General features: G+C 47.0%; 26 non-coding genes across 26 annotated transcripts; 8 read left to right on the forward strand and 18 right to left on the reverse strand.

Annotated features, from left to right (window-relative positions):
- The first annotated feature begins 14,868 nt into the window (after positions 1 to 14,868).
- trnam-cau (transfer RNA methionine (anticodon CAU)) lies at positions 14,869 to 14,944 on the forward strand. Its single transcript has one exon. It is a non-coding gene; the product is annotated as a tRNA-Met (tRNA).
- Positions 14,945 to 15,034: 90 nt separating this feature from the next.
- Positions 15,035 to 15,106, forward strand: trnae-cuc (transfer RNA glutamic acid (anticodon CUC)). The gene has a single exon. It is a non-coding gene; the product is annotated as a tRNA-Glu (tRNA).
- An 86-nt stretch (positions 15,107 to 15,192) lies between these two features.
- trnay-gua (transfer RNA tyrosine (anticodon GUA)) lies at positions 15,193 to 15,279 on the reverse strand. The gene is given in 2 exon segments: positions 15,193 to 15,228; positions 15,243 to 15,279. It is a non-coding gene; the product is annotated as a tRNA-Tyr (tRNA).
- Positions 15,280 to 15,361: 82 nt separating this feature from the next.
- On the reverse strand, positions 15,362 to 15,434 carry trnar-acg (transfer RNA arginine (anticodon ACG)). The gene has a single exon. It is a non-coding gene; the product is annotated as a tRNA-Arg (tRNA).
- Positions 15,435 to 15,643: 209 nt separating this feature from the next.
- trnal-cag (transfer RNA leucine (anticodon CAG)) lies at positions 15,644 to 15,726 on the reverse strand. The gene has a single exon. It is a non-coding gene; the product is annotated as a tRNA-Leu (tRNA).
- Positions 15,727 to 16,732: 1,006 nt separating this feature from the next.
- Positions 16,733 to 16,806, forward strand: trnam-cau (transfer RNA methionine (anticodon CAU)). The gene has a single exon. It is a non-coding gene; the product is annotated as a tRNA-Met (tRNA).
- A 93-nt stretch (positions 16,807 to 16,899) lies between these two features.
- Positions 16,900 to 16,971, forward strand: trnae-cuc (transfer RNA glutamic acid (anticodon CUC)). Its single transcript has one exon. It is a non-coding gene; the product is annotated as a tRNA-Glu (tRNA).
- An 86-nt stretch (positions 16,972 to 17,057) lies between these two features.
- On the reverse strand, positions 17,058 to 17,144 carry trnay-gua (transfer RNA tyrosine (anticodon GUA)). Its single transcript is given in 2 exon segments — positions 17,058 to 17,093; positions 17,108 to 17,144. It is a non-coding gene; the product is annotated as a tRNA-Tyr (tRNA).
- Positions 17,145 to 17,226: 82 nt separating this feature from the next.
- On the reverse strand, positions 17,227 to 17,299 carry trnar-acg (transfer RNA arginine (anticodon ACG)). The gene has a single exon. It is a non-coding gene; the product is annotated as a tRNA-Arg (tRNA).
- A 216-nt stretch (positions 17,300 to 17,515) lies between these two features.
- Positions 17,516 to 17,598, reverse strand: trnal-cag (transfer RNA leucine (anticodon CAG)). Its single transcript has one exon. It is a non-coding gene; the product is annotated as a tRNA-Leu (tRNA).
- Positions 17,599 to 18,602: 1,004 nt separating this feature from the next.
- Positions 18,603 to 18,676, forward strand: trnam-cau (transfer RNA methionine (anticodon CAU)). Its single transcript has one exon. It is a non-coding gene; the product is annotated as a tRNA-Met (tRNA).
- Positions 18,677 to 18,769: 93 nt separating this feature from the next.
- Positions 18,770 to 18,841, forward strand: trnae-cuc (transfer RNA glutamic acid (anticodon CUC)). Its single transcript has one exon. It is a non-coding gene; the product is annotated as a tRNA-Glu (tRNA).
- Positions 18,842 to 18,927: 86 nt separating this feature from the next.
- trnay-gua (transfer RNA tyrosine (anticodon GUA)) lies at positions 18,928 to 19,014 on the reverse strand. The gene is given in 2 exon segments: positions 18,928 to 18,963; positions 18,978 to 19,014. It is a non-coding gene; the product is annotated as a tRNA-Tyr (tRNA).
- Positions 19,015 to 19,096: 82 nt separating this feature from the next.
- Positions 19,097 to 19,169, reverse strand: trnar-acg (transfer RNA arginine (anticodon ACG)). Its single transcript has one exon. It is a non-coding gene; the product is annotated as a tRNA-Arg (tRNA).
- Positions 19,170 to 19,384: 215 nt separating this feature from the next.
- On the reverse strand, positions 19,385 to 19,468 carry trnal-cag (transfer RNA leucine (anticodon CAG)). The gene has a single exon. It is a non-coding gene; the product is annotated as a tRNA-Leu (tRNA).
- Positions 19,469 to 20,147: 679 nt separating this feature from the next.
- On the reverse strand, positions 20,148 to 20,234 carry trnay-gua (transfer RNA tyrosine (anticodon GUA)). Its single transcript is given in 2 exon segments — positions 20,148 to 20,183; positions 20,198 to 20,234. It is a non-coding gene; the product is annotated as a tRNA-Tyr (tRNA).
- Positions 20,235 to 20,316: 82 nt separating this feature from the next.
- trnar-acg (transfer RNA arginine (anticodon ACG)) lies at positions 20,317 to 20,389 on the reverse strand. The gene has a single exon. It is a non-coding gene; the product is annotated as a tRNA-Arg (tRNA).
- A 216-nt stretch (positions 20,390 to 20,605) lies between these two features.
- Positions 20,606 to 20,688, reverse strand: trnal-cag (transfer RNA leucine (anticodon CAG)). The gene has a single exon. It is a non-coding gene; the product is annotated as a tRNA-Leu (tRNA).
- A 1,004-nt stretch (positions 20,689 to 21,692) lies between these two features.
- trnam-cau (transfer RNA methionine (anticodon CAU)) lies at positions 21,693 to 21,766 on the forward strand. Its single transcript has one exon. It is a non-coding gene; the product is annotated as a tRNA-Met (tRNA).
- Positions 21,767 to 21,859: 93 nt separating this feature from the next.
- trnae-cuc (transfer RNA glutamic acid (anticodon CUC)) lies at positions 21,860 to 21,931 on the forward strand. The gene has a single exon. It is a non-coding gene; the product is annotated as a tRNA-Glu (tRNA).
- Positions 21,932 to 22,017: 86 nt separating this feature from the next.
- On the reverse strand, positions 22,018 to 22,104 carry trnay-gua (transfer RNA tyrosine (anticodon GUA)). The gene is given in 2 exon segments: positions 22,018 to 22,053; positions 22,068 to 22,104. It is a non-coding gene; the product is annotated as a tRNA-Tyr (tRNA).
- Positions 22,105 to 22,186: 82 nt separating this feature from the next.
- On the reverse strand, positions 22,187 to 22,259 carry trnar-acg (transfer RNA arginine (anticodon ACG)). The gene has a single exon. It is a non-coding gene; the product is annotated as a tRNA-Arg (tRNA).
- Positions 22,260 to 22,475: 216 nt separating this feature from the next.
- trnal-cag (transfer RNA leucine (anticodon CAG)) lies at positions 22,476 to 22,558 on the reverse strand. Its single transcript has one exon. It is a non-coding gene; the product is annotated as a tRNA-Leu (tRNA).
- Positions 22,559 to 23,262: 704 nt separating this feature from the next.
- Positions 23,263 to 23,349, reverse strand: trnay-gua (transfer RNA tyrosine (anticodon GUA)). The gene is given in 2 exon segments: positions 23,263 to 23,298; positions 23,313 to 23,349. It is a non-coding gene; the product is annotated as a tRNA-Tyr (tRNA).
- Positions 23,350 to 23,431: 82 nt separating this feature from the next.
- Positions 23,432 to 23,504, reverse strand: trnar-acg (transfer RNA arginine (anticodon ACG)). Its single transcript has one exon. It is a non-coding gene; the product is annotated as a tRNA-Arg (tRNA).
- A 209-nt stretch (positions 23,505 to 23,713) lies between these two features.
- On the reverse strand, positions 23,714 to 23,796 carry trnal-cag (transfer RNA leucine (anticodon CAG)). The gene has a single exon. It is a non-coding gene; the product is annotated as a tRNA-Leu (tRNA).
- Positions 23,797 to 24,169: the final 373 nt, after the last annotated feature.

The following is a 24,169-nucleotide window of genomic DNA, read 5'->3' on the forward strand; positions in this document are numbered from 1 at the left end:
TAGGAGATCTGCTTCCAAACAGTTAAACACTCTTAAACACTCTAGTTAAACACTCGAGTTCCTCTTAACCTAACAAAGAGTGTATTAGAGCTTTTTAACTGTAGGACATTACCTTCACTCCTCTAAGAGGATTGGCTTTATCGGGGAATCCTGTTCACAGATAAATTGGCATCCCATTTGATGATCTCTGTAGCCACGAGTTAAACTAAATTTCACAATGAACATTGAGTTCATCATTCTTGGGTATAAAAGGTGCATTGGCAAAAGACTCAGGGAAGCTTCTGTAACCAGAACTTCCTACATTGCAACTGTGTGTGTCTCGATTTTACCAGGTATGATAAACTTTGTGGTTTTATTTTATAAAAATTAAGTTAATAATCTTTGCTTAGTAAATTATTAATTTCTTTGTATACACATTCTATGATTTTAATTAATGTTGTGCCTGCCTGGTATAATAAATTGTTATTGTTGATATTATCTGAATTCTTCAAATTATGTTATTACAAGTAGATTGAAAGGAACCTGTTCTGTTACCGCAAAATCGATGTGTCAGGATAGGATGGGTTAGTTTATACTAGGTTTTTTAAAGGAGCATTGCTAAAGCTCACAAGATTTCCACCTATCATCTGGCCTAGCCCAAGGCAGAGTCCTCACGGCCGGGCCGAAAACCGTGTGAGCCCCCTTGGCTGGTCCCAAGACAGAGTGAGCCCCCTCGGCTGGTACCAAGACAGACAGAGCGAGCTCCCTCCGCGGGACGACCCGGGGAGCAGACCGCCGACAACACCTAAGTCCCCACGGCTGGTCAACCCGAGGGGAAAATGCCATGCCGCTCAAAACCTAAGTCCTTTCAGGTTGACCAGCTGTTTGGTCGTCCGGAGGGCGCGGTCTGAAGTGCTTAGCCCGAAGAGGGGTGCTTAAGTCCGGGCCCACAGGGACCAGATGGTGCGCCAGGTACCTGGCCCTAAGCCTAAGTCCGCGGAGGAGGCGAGGCCGGGCCTGGGTGCACTAGACCCGGGGTGAGGTTGGGAGAGGGCCGGAGATCCGTGCCCGCGAAGACGGCAGTACCTCCCCGGGAAAGGCGCTCGCTTCACGGACGCTAAGTCTTGGGCGTCCCGCCGGGGACATTCGAGCGTGAATACCTCCGGCTACGGGCGTCGCAGCGGGACGAGGGATGTGTCGTCGGAGAGGTCTCCCTCGGGCCTTTTGAAAGAACAGCGTCTCGCCTCTCCGCGCACTTCCGTCGCGGAGATACTGACCGGTGAATGTGTGTTTTTCGATCCGATAAAAGCGCCTCTTCCTCGGCGTCCGCCAGGTGCGTTCCGGCGTCGATAGCTCCGGCCGCCTGGGTCGCAGCGGGACGGGACAGGTGTCTATGGAAAGGTCTGGCCGCGGCCTTTCCAACGAGCTGTGTCTCGTGCCTTAGACTCCAGGGGTTCGGGAGATAGGATTTTTCAAACCAGCCTGGGTACCGGGAGCCCTAGCTCCGGCCCCCGGTGTCGCAGCGACTCGAGTCGGGCGTCTTTCGAAAGGTCTTTCCGAGGCCTTTCCAACGAGCCGTGCCTCGAGCCGCTGGGCCGAGATCCGGCTACCGGGAGCCCGTGCACCGGCTACCGGGAGCCCGTGCACCGGCTCCCGGGCACGCAGAGACTTCGGGCCGGTGTCTTTCGAAAGCCACAGTCGAGACCTATCCAACGAGACCCGAGTCGAGCCCGAAAGTCTCGGGGATCGGGAGATATGATTTTTCAAAGCAAACGGCTACCGGGAGCCCGTGCACCGGCTCCCGGGCACGCAGAGACTTCGGGCTGGTCTCGCTGGAAAGCCACGGCGGAGACATCTCCAGCAAGCCGTGTCTCGGGAGCTATGGTTTAAAAAACCCTCACGTTTCGGGACTTAGGAAAAAAGTGGAAAAAAGCGGAGCGTTTAAAAAATCAGCAGCGGCCGGCTGATTTTGTCCGGGTTAGGTGCACCCCCTCGGGCACGGGCTCCGCGGAGGTCCGCTGGGTCGGTTCAGACCTCCGTGTCCGAACCGCAGTAAGTTTACAAGTGTTGTGGACTTAGGAAATATACGGGATGAAAAAAATCTCCGGAGCTCCGGTAAAATCAGTGGCGGCTGGCTGATTTTGTCCGGGTTTGGTGCACCCTCTCGGCCACGGGCTCCTCGGAGGTCCGCTGAGTCGGTTCAGACCTCCGTGTCCGAACGGCAGTGAGTTTACCAGAGTTGTGGACTTAGGAAATATACGGGATGAAAAAAATCTCTGAAGCTTTTGAAAAATCAGCTGTGGCAGGCTGATTTTGTCCGGGTTTGGTGCACCCTCTCGGCCACGGGCTCCGTGGAGGTCCGCTGAGACGGTTCAGACTTCCATGTCTGAACGGCCATAATTCCCATAGACTGGTGGCTTTCAGACCTATAAGAACACGGACTAGGAGGCTCTCCGGAGCTACTGAAAAATCAGCTGCGTTTGGCTCAAACCAGCCGACAGGTGGTCACCTGAGCGGACTGGGTGCTGATGAGGACCGCCAATGGCATCCCAAAGAACCGTGTCTGAACGGCCATAATTCCCATCGACTGGTGGCTTTAAGACCTATAAGAACACAGACTTGGAGGCTCTCCGGAGCCTCCTAAAAATCAGCTGCGCTTGGCTCAAACCAGCCGGCAGGTGGTCACCTGAGCGGACTGGGTGCTGATGAGGACCGCCAATGGCATCCCAAAGAACCGTGTCTGAACGGCCATAATTCCCATAGACTGGTGGCCTTCAGACCTATAAGAACACGGACTTGGAGGCTCTCTGGAACCTCCTAAAAATCAGCTACAGCAGGTTGATTTAGACTGAGTTTGGGGCACCCTCTCGGCCATGGGCTCGGTGGAGTTCCACTGAGGCGAAGCGGATTTCCCATGTCTGAACGGCCATAAGTCCCACGGACTGGTGGCCTTCAGACCTATAGGGGCAAAGATTGGAAGGGCTCTCCGGAGCTAATGAAAATCACCTGTGGATGGTTCATGGCAGCTGTCAGGTTGTGACCTGTCCGGACTCGTGGGCGGACTCGCTCCGCCATGAGAATCCGAAGAACCGTGTCTGAACGGCCATAAGTCCCACGGATGTGTTAGAGCTTGATGTGTGAGAGAGAATGAATATCGTTTACCCTATGCCTCATCAAACTGGGTCTGCTTACATTATGTGTTTTGGTGTACCGAGTGTTGGGACCTTAGGTGCTAGGCCATCTGGGTTTCCTGACATTAGGTGTCAGGGCCTCTGGGTTTCCTGACATTAGGTGTGAGGGCCCCTGGGTTTCCTGACATTAGGTGTCAGGGCCCCTGGGTTTCCTGACATTAGGTGTCAGGGCATCCAAAGTCCTGACCTTAGGGTAAGAGTTAGATGTGAGAGAGATATATATAATCGGTTACTCTACGCTCCCTCGAATCGGGTTAACTTGTATTGCGTGTTCTGGTCACCCAACTATCTTGATCTTTGGGTGTTAGATCCCCAGAGTTTCCTGACACTCGGGATAGGCCATATGGGTTTCCTGATATTGGATATCAGGCCATCTAGTGTCCTGACCTTAGGTGATAGAGCTTGAAGTGAAAGAGTGTGGCGTTCACCCTCTGCCCCTTTCAAGTAAGCCAAACAAGTCCCTGGGTATTTTAATCTCCAATCAGTACACGGCCAGTGGGATGCATATATATGTGAGTATATATGTGACCAGCTTGAGACTCTGGGTAAATCTAAACAATTCAGCCGACATGAAACCGGTGCTCCCGTTCAGAGGAGCTGTGGTCAGGACCCAGTGTTCTCATGAAGGATATGTAGGTCCTTTCTCTTAATGCCCCTACACTGAACTGGTATGGGGCTTTCCCGAGTGGGCCACTTTTCTGAGCATATACACTAGGACCCAACAGACCACAGCCCCCCATGGAAGTTATGCCACCGTATAGTCTTTATAGTGTATCTGACTAAAAACTGCCTTCGATGCGCTCACACGGATTTACCTCCTCTGGGGAAACATATACATATATACAATCATGGTAGAATGAACTTACCCTTTATTTGGTTTAAAAAATGATTTATCTTTCTTCATTTTCTGTAGTCTTGTGTCTCACGTCAAGTCCTCTCGGGAACTGAGTCCCTAACTTCTTAATCCAGGCCCACTCCTTCTTTAGCCTATCTCTTTTACTCCAATCGACCCCATGCTCCAACCCGGTCACTCTCATGTTCTGTACTCCGTGCCTAACGAAGTGGGATGTGATATGACCTTTGATCTTTTTCTCAGTTCTGACGCTCTACCTATGTGCATTCATCCTGGTGTTTATGGATGTGCTAGTCTCCCCCACATACCTCATCCCACATTTTCTGCAGTAATTAAGTAGACACAGTTGCTTCTGTTTAGGGGAACATTCCGTGGGATCCGGCAAAAGATACCCTGCTACCCGGTTCGAAGGCTAGCAGGTAGTCGTTCCCTGGTCCTATTCTTAATCCTCGCTGGCTGAAGTTTGCTGTGAACTAGGAAATCTCTGAGATTTTTGCCCCTGCTATAGGCTACCAGCGGTATAAAGGCGTCCCCAGACCAGGTCTCATCTGCCTTGTCATGGAATATGCGTTTTATCTTTCGGGCGACACTCGCATGGTATGTAGAGTAAGGAACCACCAAAGGTACGATTCGTTTATGTTGATCCGGCCGCTGTGGACCTCCCTCCTTCTCAGCCTGTACCTGGCGCCTCATTATATTCCTCAAAAAGGATCTGGAATATCCTCTTGGCTGTAAGGCCTTAAAAAGAACCTTCCTTGCCGCCACCTCGTCCTCCCGTCGGGTACAAATTCTGTTGAATCTAATCGATTGGCTTTTAACTATACCCTGGAAAGTGTGTTTGGGATGATAACTGTGTTTGTGTAAGAGCGCATGTGTATCCGTGCTTTTAAAGAAGACCTTGAGGTCAAGTTTACCGGTGTCCTGGAAATTCGGGCCTTTAAACACTGTCACATCTAGGTAATCAATCTGGTGTTCCGACAGGGTAAAGGTTAGCTTAATCGATTCATGATGGCTGTTCAGTCTACCCACGAAGTCGTGAAATTCCGGCTACGAATGTCCCCATAGTACCCAAATGTCATCCAAGTATCTAAAATACTGGAGCGGATTAATAGGACACTTTGCTAAGGCCTCATTCTCCCATTGTGCCATATATATGTCAGCATATGCTGGCGCAAACTTCTTGCCCATTGCCGTACCCTTAACCTGCAGATAAAATTCCCCATTAAACTCAAAATCGTTTTTGGTTAGACTCAGACGCAGTAGGTCAATGAGTGTGTCTTCCGGTCTATCAATGCTTGGGTATTTATGAAAGCAGGCTCTAACTGCCTTCAACCCCTTCTCGGTCTCTATATTTGTGTACAGGCTCGTAACGTCCATGGAAAAACTTTACCGGCTGCTTGATTACCAAGGCTTTAATTTTTGCCACGAAATCCCCGGTGTCTTTTATATAGCTACTGTGTCGAGTGGACAACGGATTGAGATAGTAATCTATGTATTCTGCCACCCGATAACTCTCGCTCCCACAATCCGCCACAATAGGTCTACCCGGTGGCATATCCTCAAAAGGCCACTTATTCTTAGGTTTGTGAATTTTTGGCAAGAGATAGAAACGCCTGGGTCAAGGGACCTCCATCCCCACTAGATAATCTCTCTGCCTCGGCTCCAGGTAGTGCTGAGCCACTAGGTTATCTAACAGACCTCGAATTACTGGGATCGAATTTAGGTAAATCGGTGCGTCAAGCTTTTGATAATATTCCGTGTCCCCTAACTGTCTCAACGCTTCCTTGACATATTGTGCTCTATCCATGACAACCACAACAGCTCCTTTGTCAGCAGGTTTAATAACAATTGAAAAATCATTACACAGTCTGTCCAGGGCCTCCTCGTCCCCCCTGGACAGATTGCCGGTAGGTACCGTGTGCCTGATAGCTGGAGGCCTGTACCTGTAGTTCCGGCATATTAAATTCACTTACTCTGGTGCTAGGAATAAACGTCAGCCCTTTCTGTAATAAACTGAGTTCCCCTTTATTTAGCTGAATTAGTTTGGAGAGGTTAACTACTGTACCGTCCGCTTGGTGTTGGTGGGCTCCTCCGTAGTTTAGGACATCCAGCCAGGACCTTGCCATGGCCATGGCTGTCTCGGACGTCCAGTGTGTCAGGTCCCGCTCGACCCTAAACTGTGACCCTGGCAGAGGAGGGCGAGACACTCCAGTCTCCTGGATGTAGTGGTTCAGTGATCTCAGTATCTCTCGTTGGGCTTTCGGGAGCCCGGTCGAGAAGTTAATTATTGGTGTCCGCACTCTGGCGTTGGGGAAGCGCTTCTCCGCTGCGGCCAAGGTCCCCACGACCATCTTGCGGAGGGATAAACACGCCCTAGCCCCCCTATCATTTATCCCAACCCGAAATGATGATCACCAGGGTTTCTGGGGATGTCGGTGTGTTGGCTGCAACATCCACAGGATGTTGGACCACTGAGCCCCCGGGTAGGACACCAACTGCACCTGGTTGTCCCCCAAGTCCGTGATCCTGCCGATGTTTGAATCACCCAGGATCAGAATCGGCCTCATGGGGTTCAGGGCCCACCTAGCCTTCTTATTTCCGTGGTGGTCTATTGTCATGTGTAGACTCTGTTTCGGCCCTCCCATCTGGACCGCTACACCTTCGGGTTTGCTCAGCTCGTCAGGTAACACCCCCACCCTTTTAGTAGCCCCCCTCTTACTGGGGCCCAGCAGCTCATTATCTCCCTTCCTTTTATCCCCCGGTTCTCCCTCCCCCTCTTCCCACGAGTCACTCAATAGAGCTTCCTCCTTGTCCCGGCAACCCCAGTCTGAGGTTCCTGAACCGCTAAACGAGTCTCCGCTTGGGGTAAATTTTCCTGAACCGCTATACTAGTGTCCGCTTGGGGTAAATTTTCCCCTGGGTTGGGTCCTCCTTGGGACTGCACGGAGTTCCCTGCCCCCTGCGTTTCCGTACTCTCCCCATCACTCCGCTTGGAAGGCGCCTGTTGCTTCCTTAAACGCTGGGGCAATGGTGTCTGTTCCCCCAGCAATTCGGCTCGGACCTCGGACCGCACTTGGTCTACAATCTCGGCCCTGAGTTCCTGTCTCAATTCTACCATCAATTCTTGTCTCAGCTTCTCCCTTTGTGCCGCCTCGGCCTTACTCTCCCCAGCTGTGGTCACCTCCATCCCGGTGCCCCCGGCTTCAGCCGGTGCCCTCCTGGCCACCACCAGAGCCCGTATTTCTGCCTCAGCTCGCTGCACCACCCCCTCTCGTGCATGAGGGAGGTTTCTGCGTAGCCACTGTTTGGCCACCTCCCAGGCTCTCTCTGCCTCCGAGAGGTCCAGAGTGCTCAGTTCCCTATGAAGGCCTCTCAGGGTCTCTTCATAATGGTCAGCTAGGATTTGTCGGCTGGTACCTAGCCAGTTCCTGGCGTTGCCTCACAGCATTTGGGTCATACCCTCTGTAGGCTGTGCCGGTCTCACCAGCTGTTCCAGCCATGCTGCAGCCCTATTTAGTGACCTTGGACCGGGGTCCCTTTCCGTCTCCGCAAGATGGTGCTTAGTTTTCAGAAATAGGAAAAGGACCCGGACCACCTTTTTAAAGGTTTCTTCGCGATCCATGATACCACTAAAAGAATATGAAAACAACCGTCATCAGCCAATGTCTCAAATGAAAATGTATGCATAAAGCCTATCCTAAACGCAAAAACCCAGAGGGGACTAATTCCAATCACCCGCATTGTTTGACTAGGTCGACCGACGGGACTGCGCCAGTGTAGGTAGGTCAGCAAACAATGCATCCCCCACCCTGATCTTAATCCCTCCTCAAAAACCAAGACACATACATACAAATCACCCGCATTGTTGATGAGGTCGACCGACGGGACTGCGCAAGTCGACCTAACCCTCGCCGGACTTGGCGTAGGGCTGCTCACCCACCAGATCCCTCGGAGGAGAACCCCCAAGGGACCAGGTAGGTCAGCAAACAATGCATCCCCTACCCTAATCCTAACTAGTCCTCCCAGAACAATGTACATCCATACACATCATCCACATCATCCAACTTTTTCTGGGGGAATCCCTGCACAGGGTTGATTCCTGGTGATGGATATGATATTCTCGCCTATCCTCATTCACCTGCTCTTAAAATTATGCTAATATTTTGTTAAGGAGCTCCGGGACCACATAACTGATTGTTAGAAATACACTTGTGCCATCACCTTCTTGAATTCTCTTTTTTTTGGCACATCTATCTTTGTTCTCTAATTTTCTTATTCAAGTTCTCTTCCTCCCTTGTTTTAGGAATCAGATCCTGCCAATAGGTGGGTCAATCGGTCCACCTGGTCCCTTCTCCCTATCTATAGGCAAGGGAGGCAACACAACTTTTTCTTCGATGAAAAAAGTATGAAGCAAAATATGAAACTGCCAAATAAAAATGAATTGAAGCCAATTGTACAAATGAATGAGTTCTCCAAACAAATGCACAAAAGGCACTGGATATTACTGGACATTTCAGTAAAGCCATTTTCATACAGATGTCCCTGAAAATATGCGGAAGGTGTCCCGGGATGACGGGATCGGTTGTTTTGGTTTACAATGCCAGTGACCTGCAATTAAAAGGCAATTATTTTGTTTTACTTGATTTTGTTTAGAAAAAACAAGCATGCTCAGGTAGGCTCGAATCAGTCTTTTAACGAAAAAAGGGCTCTTGTACATCAAGAGACGTACTTTTAAAGATTGCTAAACGTTCAAGTTAATTTAAGTGCTCTAGCATTGCAATTTTGTGTTGATCGATGAAGTCATTTAAAACTTGCTGCATATAGAGGCGACATAGCCAATTCTCTCTCAATTTCAGTGAACATGCTCAGGACACATACAAACTCCGAATACTACAGCGGATATTTCGGACCGCTGATCGAATCTCTGGTAGACCTCTACTGTTATCACTGCAAGAACTTTACTCATCCAGAGTGAGAGAATAAAATGGCTCGCAAGATCTCGCTAGACCCCTCACACCCAGCACACTATCTCTTTGAACTGCTGCCGTCTGGTCATCGCTACAGAGCACCAAAACAGCCAAACAAAGGACAAGTTTCTTTCCACAGGCCATCTACCCCATGAACAGTTAAACAGTTAAATGTTCTACCCACTGTGCAATACATATGTGCAATACTAAACTACTCACTCACACATTTATTATTATTATACATATGTTACTGATTTAATATATATTATAGCTATCCCATTACCTTACACAATTTTTATAGCACCTAATATCTTGTTTATATGGCAGATGCATAAAATATAGCATCCGGTTCTCCTTTGACATGTATTGGTTTTTTCATGTGTATTGTCTATTACATATTCATTTTTTATTATTTTGTTACCTGTGTCTTGTCACTTTTTGTGAGCTGTTTAGTAAATGTATTATACTACTACAGTATTTCTATGTGGGGAATTGTGGACAGACTTATCCCACATGATAATCTTGCAATATAGTCTACTTACGCTGCTGCCACTAAAGACTACGCTTGCTATTGTTAATGTATATAACAGGTATCATATAGTTTTGGCATGGCAAAGAGTTAGACAGTAAACAGAACAGTGTAGCGATAGCAGCAGAGATCATTCAGGAATGGGATAAGCCGAGATGACTGTAGAAATTACGTTTTATTTTGAATTAAGAATGACATAGAAATTCACAATGCTGATGATTCCCCTCACGTTAATTCTGCAATCGTTATACTGGTAGTACACCGACAGTTGAAAAAAAACGGAATTTAGCCCTTTGGTACATAAGCACAATAAAAAGGCTGGCAGCAGATCAAATCAGTCCCGACTCCCTAGTCACCGGGATTTTCCACTCCAGTCCGTGCACGCTGTTATCAAGTCATACACGTTTAAATACAGCATATATGTAACAATACGGACAATGTATATGAACACAAGCGATCATTACATAGTATAAAGAAGAGGCCATTATCATTTCTTAGTATAACACAGATTTTAGACCGCCACTAGTCGCCATGTTAGCTCCCTGAATCTTAGTGCATAGCAAAACGTTAGCTCCCTGAATCTTAGTGCATAGCAAAACATGATTGGCTGAAGTTAGAACGCGGCCTGTTGGACAACAAAAGCAGAAGTTAACCGATTGGCTTGCGTAGATAGTGGGCTGAGTCCACCTATTTGTGGATTGTGCGCACGATTTGACGTTAGAAATGTTTCAAAATCCACAAATGCACAGAGAGCAATCCACAAATGCGCGCACTGATCCACAAATGCGTCTAGCGATTCACAAATGCACAGAAAGCGATTCACAAATGTGCAGAAAGCGATCCACAAATGTGAAGAAGGCGATCTACAAATAAATATAATTAAAATACATTTGTAAATATTTTTTATTTGCAAATGTCATTGTATTTATATGTGAATTCCATTTATTTTTGTGGAACGTCAAACATGTATTTATGGTTCGCTTTTTGCGCATATGTGGATTTAAAAAATGTTTGTGAAATTGTCTATATTTATTTGCGAATCGTAGTTTATTTATACAGAATAATGAAACAATTCTGATCCCATATTACTACGCGCTGCAGCCGGACGAATCCACTGATATTGCTGGGCAGGCACAGCTCCTCACCTATGTCAGATATCTGCGGAATCATTGAGGCGATTGAGGAGGATGTCCTGTTTTGCCGGCCTCTTCAGTTGCACACTACAGGAGAAGCCATTTTCAATGTCCTTAATATTTTTATCCTTGAAAATGGTTTGGCTTGGGACCGATGCGTTGGCCTATGCACGGATGGTGCGCAGGCAATGACGGGGCATGAGCGTGGCCTAGCTGCTCGGTTTCAGCAAGTAGCTCCACTTGTGAAATGGACACATTGCATGGTCCATTGCGAAGCACTAGCTGCTAAAAAAATGCCGGTTCTTTTTGACTCCGTGCTGAACCAATGCGTGAAAAATGATAAATCTTATCAAATCACGGCCGTTAAACTCTCGCTTGTTTGGGGTCCTCTGCCAGGAGATGGGGTCAGGGCACGAACAGCTGCTTCTGCACACTGAAGTTCGCTGGCTCTCCAGGGGGCGTGTGCTACAGCGGTTGTATGAGCTGCGAGAGGAGGTGTAGTGGTTTTTGACAGAAATCAAATCAGATCTGCCTAAGCATCTGGATGACACTATGTGGTTTGCATCTCTGTCCTATTTGGTCGATATATTTGACCGCTTGAACGGCTTCAACCTGTCTTTGCAAGGCTGCGGAACTCATGTTTTGCTCCTTGCAGACAAAGTGCACGCCTTCACTCAAAAACTAGACCTCTGGCATGGCCGCATCAGTCGAGGGAACTGCAACATGTTCCCCAGCCTTGCAGACTTTATCACTGATGCAGGCACGTCACACGATTTCTCATCCCTATTTCAATCAGCGTCTGAGCACCTGTCAGCAATGAGATAACAATTTGCGACGTACTTTAAAGAGGATTATCGTCTTTTGCGTGGGTTCGAGATCCGTTTGTGTGCACAGCAAACGAGCTATCAATTGATATGCAGGAACAGCTTATTGAGCTGAAGAGTAACAGTAGACTGAAGGAACTCTTTAACTCCTGCCCTCTGTTGTCATTCTGGGCAGCATTGATGCAGGAATATCCTGAACTCTGTGACGTCGCCTTGAAGATTCTCCTTCCTTTCGCGTCGACATATCTGTGTGAGGCAGGATTCTCAAAAATGACTGCCCTCAAAACGAAATACCGCAATTGTGCACAAATCGAGGATGATTTGAGACTTTGTTTATCAAACATTGAGCCAAGAATTGGGGATCTTTGCAAGGCAAAGCAGGTTCAGGTCTCGCATTAACATCACGTACCTGCAAGCTGCTGTTACAAAATGCAGATGATACCTACTATTAGGCCTAATAATAATAACAATAATAAAGCATTCATTAATATCAGAGCTCTGGTGCCAATTCCCAATTATAGCAATAGCCTAGTAATGATAATAGGCCTATACTGATGATAATCAGTCAAAGGTCGCGCAGATGTTTCTTCCCTAGGAGACATGGAGGTGATCCTGGATGACCACGTGATTTCCCGTATTGATAAACTGAATTCTGTGTGTGCTGATGTTTCTCTTTCTCTCCCTATTCCATCAGATAAGCACACCCATAATTTCATTCCAGGCCAACCGGTGCTGATTCGGAGTCTGAAACCAGTCGCCGTGGGTGAACCGAGATATCTTGGGCCAGCTGTAGTTATCGCTGTAACGAGAACTGGAGTGTTAATGGATCATCAACCGCAGTGGACATCTGCCAACATCCGCATCACCAATTGACATTGTAGGGCCTTAGAAGCCTGCCCTTAGTGTGTGACAGGGCTCTGGTGAGAGAGCTTGTGCCAGAAAGAAGATCCTTGCTCTAGTAGTGGGCAAGGGGGCCATCTGTCAGCTGAACATAGGGCCTGGGCAAATTTTGTCCCATTTATAGTTTCCAGATCACCCCTGAAGGTTCCCCTGTTATACATTTGGGTCCAAATTGTCCAATATGTCAATCATATGTCTGGTATTGATACTAGCCGGTGCACAAGCAATTAAATTATTAGATGAGGACGATTCATGGTTGGACCATGACGATCCACCACATTCATATGCCACAAACCTGTGGTGGAGATTGGCTAATTACACGGTAAAGTCAAGTGACATGAAAGGTAATTGTTATGTATGTACTCTATTACCACATAGTTCCCATTCTACTAGACTTGATGTAAAGGTGCCAAAGTTAGAATATTATGTAGATTGTGTTTTGTCTGCAGTTACTCTGCTTCTAGACGTACAGAAATGGCGCTCTCCAATACATTGTTCCAATCCTGATAATCGCACAGATAAGTTAATCATGAGTATGGATACTGTCCCGCAAGTTGTATCTCCTATGGGGAGAGTAATATCTGTGCCAAAGGGACTATGGTGTGTAGAGAGAAAGACAGAGAGAGAAAATGATCGAGGACAGATCCCATTGTCACACTGTAAGGAAGTGTGGAATATCTCAACGGCTGGAGGATGTTGTGTAAATTGTCTATTAGCATACATGGAAGATCGACAGCAGGCAAAGGGGCTGACAGAACTCACGCTCTCTGGAACAAACCTGTGCCTGGTAATCAAGTCCTTCAGAGGATTACTAGCAACTTCAAGGCAGATGTGGATTGGAACCCTTACACTGTCTGACATAAATTAGCGCACGGCCGTTTCCATGTAAAGCCAAGCCTGGAGTCTCCAGTGTATGCAAAGCAATGTCAGAACTGGGATTTGAACCCACACCTCCAGAGGAGACTGCGACCTGAACGCAGCGCCTTAGCCTGGAGTCTCCAGTGTATGCAAAGCAATGACAGAAGTGGGATTCAAACCCACACCTCCTCCAGAGGAGACTGCAACCTGAACCCAGCGCCTTAGACCGCTCGGCCTTCCTGACAGTGAGGGCGTAAAGCCTCTCAGCAACCGTGCACACACGACTTTCGGAATGACCCTTAAATGGCACACAGGCCATTTAGAAATAACGTCCTGCCAGGAGCGCAATTCCCAGATAGAGGGGACCTTTCCTCCTCACTTTTTGACACTTCACTCTTCGATTTGATGCTTATTTATAAACCATGAGGTCTTGTTTCTATTTTTTTGCAAGAATTATATATATTAAACAAAATGCATTAATGATCAGCCTGTTAAGAGCATTTCCTAATGAACCCTGTTTTAATTGGGAAGATTATTTAGAATGTGTTCTGGTATAAATGGCATGGAATGGCGTCATTTTAGTAGCTTTGTCAGTAATTTGCTCGCGATGAATCCATTTAAATTGTCACACTTTGTTTGTATGTTCAGTAGATATTACTTTAAAAGAGAATATTGACCGCTTTAATGGTGGGGGGGGCACGGTGGCTTAGTGGCTTAGTGGCTTAGTGGTTAGCACGTTCGCCTCACACCTCCAGGGTTGGGGGTTCGATTCCCGCTTCCGACTTGTGTGTGTGGAGTTTGCATGTTCTCCCCGTGCCTCGGGGGTTTCCTCCGGGTACTCCGGTTTCCTCCCCTGGTCCAAAGACATGCATGGTAGGTTGATTGGCATCTCTGGAAAAATTGTCCGTAGGGTGTGAGTGCGTGAGTGAATGAGTGAGTGTGTGTGCCCTGCGATGGGTTGGCACTCCATCCAGGGTGTATCCTGCCTTGATGCCCGATGACTCCTGAGATAGGCGCAGGCTCCCCGTGACCCGAGGTAGTACGGATAAGCGGTAGAAAATGGATGGATGGATGGACCACTTTAATTGAACAGCCCTGATTCACGGTAAGTGCTATGTTTATGGCTTCATGATCCCAAGGAGTTTCCGTCCCTTTACCTGTTTCATAAAAAAAGTGAACCCTACAGTCATTTAAACTAAGTCCTGCTCCTTATGCGATGCACTAATTGCGCTTTCACAACTCATATGAAATTGATGAAACAGGTTTAATAAAAAGTTTTGTATTTTTATGGTAGTTGTTACTTTTATTTTTATAAAACATTGCATGCCGAAATATCAGGCTATTCTGTCACTGAAATGAAAACGGTCAGACCAAAGTTGCACCACTGTGTCCGGCGGACGCTTCCAAAGAGTGTAGCGCACAGTAGATTCCTAAATTTTCTCAGATTGTATCACATCATGGTCACAAGCAAGAATATCCATTATTAGAACTCCCCGCAGCCTGTTTATATGTGAAGTTCCCTTCCAAAACAAACGTTTGGCCGAAACCAAATGGACATCTTACCTGTTATATCAACAAAAGGCCTAGTCTTTTCACTTTTAACCTTTGCTGTTTACTTAGACATGCCGTGGTACGCCTCGTTGGTGCAGTTTGGCAGCGCGTCAGTCTCATAATCTGAAGGTCGTGAGTTCGAGCCTCACACGGGCAGCGTGGTGGGAAATTCTTTGGAACTGACTGACTGGCTCTATTAAGGCGACACATCTTTCCGGCTCCCGCGTAGGAACGTTCACGAGCGGGTGCTCCCTGGTGGTCTAGTGGCTAGGATTCGGCGCTCTCACCGCCGCGGCCCGGGTTCGATTCCCGGTCAGGGAATGCGCTTTTGGACACCCTCTGGCTGTTTTCGTAGGACTATGAAAAAACAATAACGTTTGAAGGTCTCCAAGGCTTAAAGAGACGCTTTCTTCGAGCCGGATTCGAACCAGCGACCTAAGGATGACCAGTGAGATGCCTACAGTCCTCCGCACTACCAACTGAGCTATCGAAGGCCAGGATACCGTCTATCGTCTGAGCTATTTTTGGGCCTTGTCAGCGGAAGCCCTCGTGGCACGAAAAGGAGCTGAGGAGCAACGAGCCAGCCAGGAGTCGAACCTAGAATCTTCTGATCCGTAGTCAGACGCGTTATCCATTGCGCCACTGGCCCTCTTTGAGGGCACACAGGAAGAACGCAGATCGAGAACAGGCAAAGGGGCTGAAAGAACCCACGCTCTCTGGAACAAACCTGTGCCTGGTAATCAAGATTACTTACAACTTCAAAGCAGATGTGGACCTTACACTGTCTGACTTAAATTAGCGCACGGCCGTTTCCATGTAAAGCCGAGCCTGGAGTCTCCAGTGTGACATGCAAAGCAATGTCAGAAGTGGGATTCGAACCCACGCCTCCAGAGGAGACTGCGACCTGAACGCAGCGCCTTAGACCGCTCGGCCATCCTGACAGTGTGGGCGTTCGGCCTCTCAGCAATCGTGCACCCACCACTTTCGGAATGGACCCTTAAATGCAGCCGTTCAATGGCACACAGGCCATTTAGAAATAACGTACCGCAAGGAGCGCGATTCCCAGATAGAGGGGACCTTTCCTCCTCACTTTTCGACACTTCACTCTTCGATTTGATGCTTATTCATAAACCATGAGGTCTTGTTTCTATTTTTTGCAAGAATTATATATTTTAAACCAATTGCATTAATGATCAGCCTGTTAAGAGCATTTCCTAATGAACACTGTTTTAATTGGGAAGATAATTTAGAATCTGTTCTGGTATAAATGGCAGGGAACGGATGCATTTTTACTAGCTTTGTCAGTAATTTGCTCGCGATGAATCCATTTAAATTGTTACACTTTGTTTGTATGTTCAGTAGATTTTACTTCAAAAAAAGAACATTGACCGCTTTAATTGAACAGCCCTGATTTATGGTAAGGGCTATGTGTATGGCTTCATTATCCCAAGGAGTTTCCGTCCCTTTACCTGTTTCATAAAAAAGTGAACCCTACAGTCATTTGAACTAAGTCCTGCTCCTCATGCGATGCACTAATTGCGCTTTAGCAACTCATATGAAATTGATGAATCAGATTTAATGAAAAGTTTTGTGTTTTGTATTTTGTGGTTGTTGTTACTTTTATTTTTATAAAACATTGCATACTGAAATGTCAGGCTATTCTGTCACTGAAAACGGTCAGACCAGAGTTGCTCCACTGCGTCCGGCGGACGCTGCAAAAGAATTTAGCGGACAGCGATTTCCTATGTTTTCTCAGATTGCATCACAAGCATGGTCACAAGCAAGAATATCCATTCTTAGAACTCCCCGCAGCCTGTTTATATGTGCAGTTCCCTTCCAAAACAAACGTTTGGCCGAAACCAAATGGACAGCTTCCCTGTTATATCAACAAAAGGCCTAGTCTTTTCACTTTTAAACATTGCTGTTTACTTAAACATGCCGTGGTACGCCTCGTTGGCGCAGTTTGGCAGCGCGTCAGTCTCATAATCTGAAGGTCGTGAGTTTGAGCCTCACACGGGGCAGCGTGGTGGGAAATTCTTTTGAACTGACAGACTGGCTCTATTAAGGCGACACATCTTTCCGCATCCCGCGTAGGAACGTTCACGAGTGGGTGCTCCCTGGTGGTCTAGTGGCTAGGATTCGGTGCTCTCACCGCCGCGGCCCGGGTTCGATTCCCGGTCAGGGAATGCGCTTTTGGACACCCTCTGGCTGTTTTCGTGGGACTTTGAAAAAACAATAACCTTTGAAGGTCTCCAAGGCTTAAAGAGACGCTTCCTTCGAGCCGGATTCGAACCAGCGACCTAAGGATGACCAGTGAGATGCCTACAGTCCTCCGCTCTACCAACTGAGCTATCGAAGGCCCGGATACCGTCTATCGTCTGAGCTATTTTTGGGCCTTGTCAGCGGAAGCCCTCGTGGCACGAAAAGGAGCTGAGGAGCAACGAGCCAGCCAGGAGTCGAACCTAGAATCTTCTGATCCGTAGTCAGACGCGTTATCCATTGCGCCACTGGCCCTCTTTGAGGGCACACAGGAAGAACGCAGATCGAGAACAGGCAAAGGGGCTGAAAGAACCCACGCTCTCTGGAACAAACCTGTGCCTGGTAATCAAGATTACTTACAACTTCAAAGCAGATGTGGATTGGAACCCTTACACTGTCTGACTTAAATTAGCGCATGGCCGTTTCCATGTAAAGCCGAGCCTGGAGTCTCCGGTGTGACATGCAAAGCAATGTCAGAAGTGGGATTCGAACCCACGCCTCCAGAGGAGACTGCGACCTGAACGCAGCGCCTTAGACCGCTCGGCCATCCTGACAGTGTGGGCTTTCGGCCTCTCAGCAATCGTGCACCCACCACTTTCGGAATGGACCCTTAAATGCAGCCGTTCAATGGCACACAGGCCATTTAGAAATAACGTACCGCAAGGAGCGCGATTCCCAGATAGAGGGGACCTTTCCTCCTCACTTTTCGACACTTCACTCTTCGATTTGATGCTTATTCATAAACCATGAGGTCTTGTTTCTATTTTTTGCAAGAATTATATATTTTAAACCAATTGCATTAATGATCAGCCTGTTAAGAGCATTTCCTAATGAACACTGTTTTAATTGGGAAGATAATTTAGAATCTGTTCTGGTATAAATGGCAGGGAACGGATGCATTTTTAGTAGCTTTGTCAGTAATTTGCTCGCGATGAATCCATTTAAATTGTTACACTTTGTTTGTATGTTCAGTAGATTTTACTTCAAAAAAAGAACATTGACCGCTTTAATTGAATAGCCCTGATTTATGGTAAGGGCTATGTGTATGGCTTCATTATCCCAAGGAGTTTCCGTCCCTTTACCTGTTTCATAAAAAAGTGAACCCTACAGTCATTTAAACTAAGTCCTGCTCCTTATGCGATGCACTAATTGCGCTTTCACAACTCATATGAAATTGATGAATCAGATTTAATGAAAAGTTTTGTGTTTTGTATTTTGTGGTTGTTGTTACTTTTATTTTTATAAAACATTGAATACTGAAATGTCAGGCTATTCTGTCACTGAAAACGGTCAGACCAGAGTTGCTCCACTGCGTCCGGCGGACGCTGCAAAAGAATTTAGCGGACAGCGATTTCCTGTTTTCTCAGATTGCATCACAAGCATGGTCACAAGCAAGAATATCCATTCTTAGAACTCCCCGCAGCCTGTTTATATGTGCAGTTCCCTTCCAAAACAAATGTTTGGCCGAAACCAAATGGACAGCTTCCCTGTTATATCAACAAAAGGCCTAGTCTTTTCACTTTTAAACTTTGCTGTTTACTTAAACATGCCGTGGTACGCCTCGTTGGCGCAGTTTGGCAGCGCGTCAGTTTCATAATCTGAAGGTCGTGAGTTCGAGCCTCACACGGGGCAGCGTGGTGGGAAATTCTTTTGAACTGACAGACTGGCTCTATTAAGGCGACACATCTTTCCGCATCCCGCGTAGGAACGTTCACGAGCGGGTGCTCCCTGGTGGTCTAGTGGCTAGGATTCGGCGCTCTCACCGCCGCGGCCCGGGTTCGATTCCCGGTCAGGGAATGCGCTTTTGGACACCCTCTGGCTGTTTTCGTGGGACTTTGAAAAAACAATAACCTTTGAAGGTCTCCAAGGCTTAAAGAGACGCTTCCTTCGAGCCGGATTCGAACCAGCGACCTAAGGATGACCAGTGAGATGCCTACAGTCCTCCGCTCTACCAACTGAGCTATCGAAGGCCCGGATACCGTCTATCGTCTGAACTATTTTTGGGCCTTGTCAGCGGAAGCCCTCGTGGCACGAAAAGGAGCTGAGGAGCAACGAGCCAGCCAGGAGTCGAACCTAGAATCTTCTGATCCGTAGTCAGACGCGTTATCCATTGCGCCACTGGCCCTCTTTGAGGGCACACAGGAAGAACGCAGATCGAGAACAGGCAAAGGGGCTGAAAGAACCCACGCTCTCTGGAACAAACCTGTGCCTGGTAATCAAGATTACTTACAACTTCAAAGCAGATGTGGATTGGAACCCTTACACTGTCTGACTTAAATTAGCGCACGGCCGTTTCCATGTAAAGCCGAGCCTGGAGTCTCCAGTGTGACATGCAAAGCAATGTCAGAAGTGGGATTCGAACCCACGCCTCCAGAGGAGACTGCGACCTGAACGCAGCGCCTTAGACCGCTCGGCCACTCAGCAATCGTGCACCCACCACTTTCGGAATGGACCCTTAAATGCAGCCGTTCAATGGCACACAGGCCATTTAGAAATAACGTACCGCAAGGAGCGCGATTCCCAGATAGAGGGGACCTTTCCTCCTCACTTTTCGACACTTCACTCTTCGATTTGATGCTTATTCATAAACCATGAGGTCTTGTTTCTATTTTTTGCAAGAATTATATATTTTAAACCAATTGAATTAATGATCAGCCTGTTAAGAGCATTTCCTAATGAACACTGTTTTAATTGGGAAGATAATTTAGAATCTGTTCTGGTATAAATGGCAGGGAACGGATGCATTTTTAGTAGCTTTGTCAGTAATTTGCTCGCGATGAATCCATTTAAATTGTTACACTTTGTTTGTATGTTCAGTAGATTTTACTTCAAAAAAAGAACATTGACCGCTTTAATTGAACAGCCCTGATTTATGGTAAGGGCTATGTGTATGGCTTCATTATCCCAAGGAGTTTCCGTCCCTTTACCTGTTTCATAAAAAAGTGAACCCTACAGTCATTTAAACTAAGTCCTGCTCCTTATGCGATGCACTAATTGCGCTTTCACAACTCATATGAAATTGATGAATCAGATTTAATGAAAAGTTTTGTGTTTTGTATTTTGTGGTTGTTGTTACTTTTATTTTTATAAAACAAGAGACGCTTCCTTCGAGCCGGATTCGAACCAGCGACCTAAGGATGACCAGTGAGATGCCTACAGTCCTCCGCTCTACCAACTGAGCTATCGAAGGCCCGGATACCGTCTATCGTCTGAGCTATTTTTGGGCCTTGTCAGCGGAAGCCCTCGTGGCACGAAAAGGAGCTGAGGAGCAACGAGCCAGCCAGGAGTCGAACCTAGAATCTTCTGATCCGTAGTCAGACGCGTTATCCATTGCGCCACTGGCCCTCTTTGAGGGCACACAGGAAGAACGCAGATCGAGAACAGGCAAAGGGGCTGAAAGAACCCACGCTCTCTGGAACAAACCTGTGCCTGGTAATCAAGATTACTTACAACTTCAAAGCAGATGTGGATTGGAACCCTTACACTGTCTGACTTAAATTAGCGCACGGCCGTTTCCATGTAAAGCCGAGCCTGGAGTCTCCGGTGTGACATGCAAAGCAATGTCAGAAGTGGGATTCGAACCCACGCCTCCAGAGGAGACTGCGACCTGAACGCAGCGCCTTAGACCGCTCGGCCATCCTGACAGTGTGGGCGTTCGGCCTCTCAGCAATCGTGCACCCACCACTTTCGGAATGGACCCTTAAATGCAGCCGTTCAATGGCACACAGGCCATTTAGAAATAACGTACCGCAAGGAGCGCGATTCCCAGATAGAGGGGACCTTTCCTCCTCACTTTTCGACACTTCACTCTTCGATTTGATGCTTATTCATAAACCATGAGGTCTTGTTTCTATTTTTTGCAAGAATTATATATTTTAAACCAATTGCATTAATGATCAGCCTGTTAAGAGCATTTCCTAATGAACACTGTTTTAATTGGGAAGATAATTTAGAATCTGTTCTGGTATAAATGGCAGGGAACGGATGCATTTTTAGTAGCTTTGTCAGTAATTTGCTCGCGATGAATCCATTTAAATTGTTACACTTTGTTTGTATGTTCAGTAGATTTTACTTCAAAAAAAGAACATTGACCGCTTTAATTGAATAGCCCTGATTTATGGTAAGGGCTATGTGTATGGCTTCATTATCCCAAGGAGTTTCCGTCCCTTTACCTGTTTCATAAAAAAGTGAACCCTACAGTCATTTAAACTAAGTCCTGCTCCTTATGCGATGCACTAATTGCGCTTTCACAACTCATATGAAATTGATGAATCAGATTTAATGAAAAGTTTTGTGTTTTGTATTTTGTGGTTGTTGTTACTTTTATTTTTATAAAACATTGAATACTGAAATGTCAGGCTATTCTGTCACTGAAAACGGTCAGACCAGAGTTGCTCCACTGCGTCCGGCGGACGCTGCAAAAGAATTTAGCGGACAGCGATTTCCTGTTTTCTCAGATTGCATCACAAGCATGGTCACAAGCAAGAATATCCATTCTTAGAACTCCCCGCAGCCTGTTTATATGTGCAGTTCCCTTCCAAAACAAATGTTTGGCCGAAACCAAATGGACAGCTTCCCTGTTATATCAACAAAAGGCCTAGTCTTTTCACTTTTAACCTTTGCTGTTTACTTAAACATGCCGTGGTACGCCTCGTTGGCGCAGTTTGGCAGCGCGTCAGTTTCATAATCTGAAGGTCGTGAGTTCGAGCCTCACACGGGGCAGCGTGGTGGGAAATTCTTTTGAACTGACAGACTGGCTCTATTAAGGCGACACATCTTTCCGCATCCCGCGTAGGAACGTTCACGAGCGGGTGCTCCCTGGTGGTCTAGTGGCTAGGATTCGGCGCTCTCACCGCCGCGGCCCGGGTTCGATTCCCGGTCAGGGAATGCGCTTTTGGACACCCTCTGGCTGTTTTTGTGGGACTTTGAAAAAACAATAACCTTTGAAGGTCTCCAAGGCTTAAAGAGACGCTTCCTTCGAGCCGGATTCGAACCAGCGACCTAAGGATGACCAGTGAGATGCCTACAGTCCTCCGCTCTACCAACTGAGCTATCGGAGGCCCGGATACCGTCTATCGTCTGAACTATTTTTGGGCCTTGTCAGCGGAAGCCCTCGTGGCACGAAAAGGAGCTGAGGAGCAACGAGCCAGCCAGGAGTCGAACCTAGAATCTTCTGATCCGTAGTCAGACGCGTTATCCATTGCGCCACTGCCCCTCTTTGAGGGCACACAGGAAGAACGCAGATCGAGAACAGGCAAAGGGGCTGAAAGAACCCACGCTCTCTGGAACAAACCTGTGCCTGGTAATCAAGATTACTTACAACTTCAAAGCAGATGTGGATTGGAACCCTTACACTGTCTGACTTAAATTAGCGCACGGCCGTTTCCATGTAAAGCCGAGCCTGGAGTCTCCGGTGTGACATGCAAAGCAATGTCAGAAGTGGGATTCGAACCCACGCCTCCAGAGGAGACTGCGACCTGAACGCAGCGCCTTAGACCGCTCGGCCATCCTGACAGTGTGGGCGTTCGGCCTCTCAGCAATCGTGCACCCACCACTTTCGGAATGGACCCTTAAATGCAGCCGTTCAATGGCACACAGGCCATTTAGAAATAACGTACCGCAAGGAGCACGATTCCCAGATAGAGGGGACCTTTCCTCCTCACTTTTCGACACTTCACTCTTCGATTTGATGCTTATTCATAAACCATGAGGTCTTGTTTCTATTTTTTGCAAGAATTATATATTTTAAACCAATTGCATTAATGATCAGCCTGTTAAGAGCATTTCCTAATGAACACTGTTTTAATTGGGAAGATAATTTAGAATCTGTTCTGGTATAAATGGCAGGGAACGGATGCATTTTTAGTAGCTTTGTCAGTAATTTGCTCGGGATGAATCCATTTAAATTGTTACACTTTGTTTGTATGTTCAGTAGATTTTACTTCAAAAAAAGAACATTGACCGCTTTAATTGAATAGCCCTGATTTATGGTAAGGGCTATGTGTATGGCTTCATTATCCCAAGGAGTTTCCGTCCCTTTACCTGTTTCATAAAAAAGTGAACCCTACAGTCATTTAAACTAAGTCCTGCTCCTTATGCGATGCACTAATTGCGCTTTCACAACTCATATGAAATTGATGAATCAGATTTAATGAAAAGTTTTGTGTTTTGTATTTTGTGGTTGTTGTTACTTTTATTTTTATAAAACAAGAGACGCTTCCTTCGAGCCGGATTCGAACCAGCGACCTAAGGATGACCACTGAGATGCCTACAGTCCTCCGCTCTACCAACTGAGCTATCGAAGGCCCAGATACCGTCTATCGTCTGAGCTATTTTTGGGCCTTGTCAGCGGAAGCCCTCGTGGCACGAAAAGGAGCTGAGGAGCAACGAGCCAGCCAGGAGTCGAACCTAGAATCTTCTGATCCGTAGTCAGACGCGTTATCCATTGCGCCACTGGCCCTCTTTGAGGGCACACAGGAAGAACGCAGATCGAGAACAGGCAAAAGGGCTGAAAGAACCCACGCTCTCTGGAACAAACCTGTGCCTGGTAATCAAGATTACTTACAACTTCAAAGCAGATGTGGACCTTACACTGTCTGACTTAAATTAGCGCACGGCCGTTTCCTTGTAAAGCCGAGCCTGGAGTCTCCAGTGTGACATGCAAAGCAATGTCAGAAGTGGGATTCGAACCCACGCCTCCAGAGGAGACTGCGACCTGAACGCAGCGCCTTAGACCGCTCGGCCATCCTGACAGTGTGGGCGTTCGGCCTCTCAGCAATCGTGCACCCACCACTTTCGGAATGGACCCTTAAATGCAGCCGTTCAATGGCACACAGGCCATTTAGAAATAACGTACCGCAAGGAGCGCGATTCCCAGATAGAGGGGACCTTTCCTCCTCACTTTTCGACACTTCACTCTTCGATTTGATGCTTATTCATAAACCATGAGGTCTTGTTTCTATTTTTTGCAAGAATTATATATTTTAAACCAATTGCATTAATGATCAGCCTGTTAAGAGCATTTCCTAATGAACACTGTTTTAATTGGGAAGATAATTTAGAATCTGTTCTGGTATAAATGGCAGGGAACGGATGCATTTTTAGTAGCTTTGTCAGTAATTTGCT

Source organism: Triplophysa dalaica, chromosome 5, assembly GCF_015846415.1.
Source record: "Triplophysa dalaica isolate WHDGS20190420 chromosome 5, ASM1584641v1, whole genome shotgun sequence".
Taxonomy (NCBI): domain Eukaryota; kingdom Metazoa; phylum Chordata; class Actinopteri; order Cypriniformes; family Nemacheilidae; genus Triplophysa; species Triplophysa dalaica.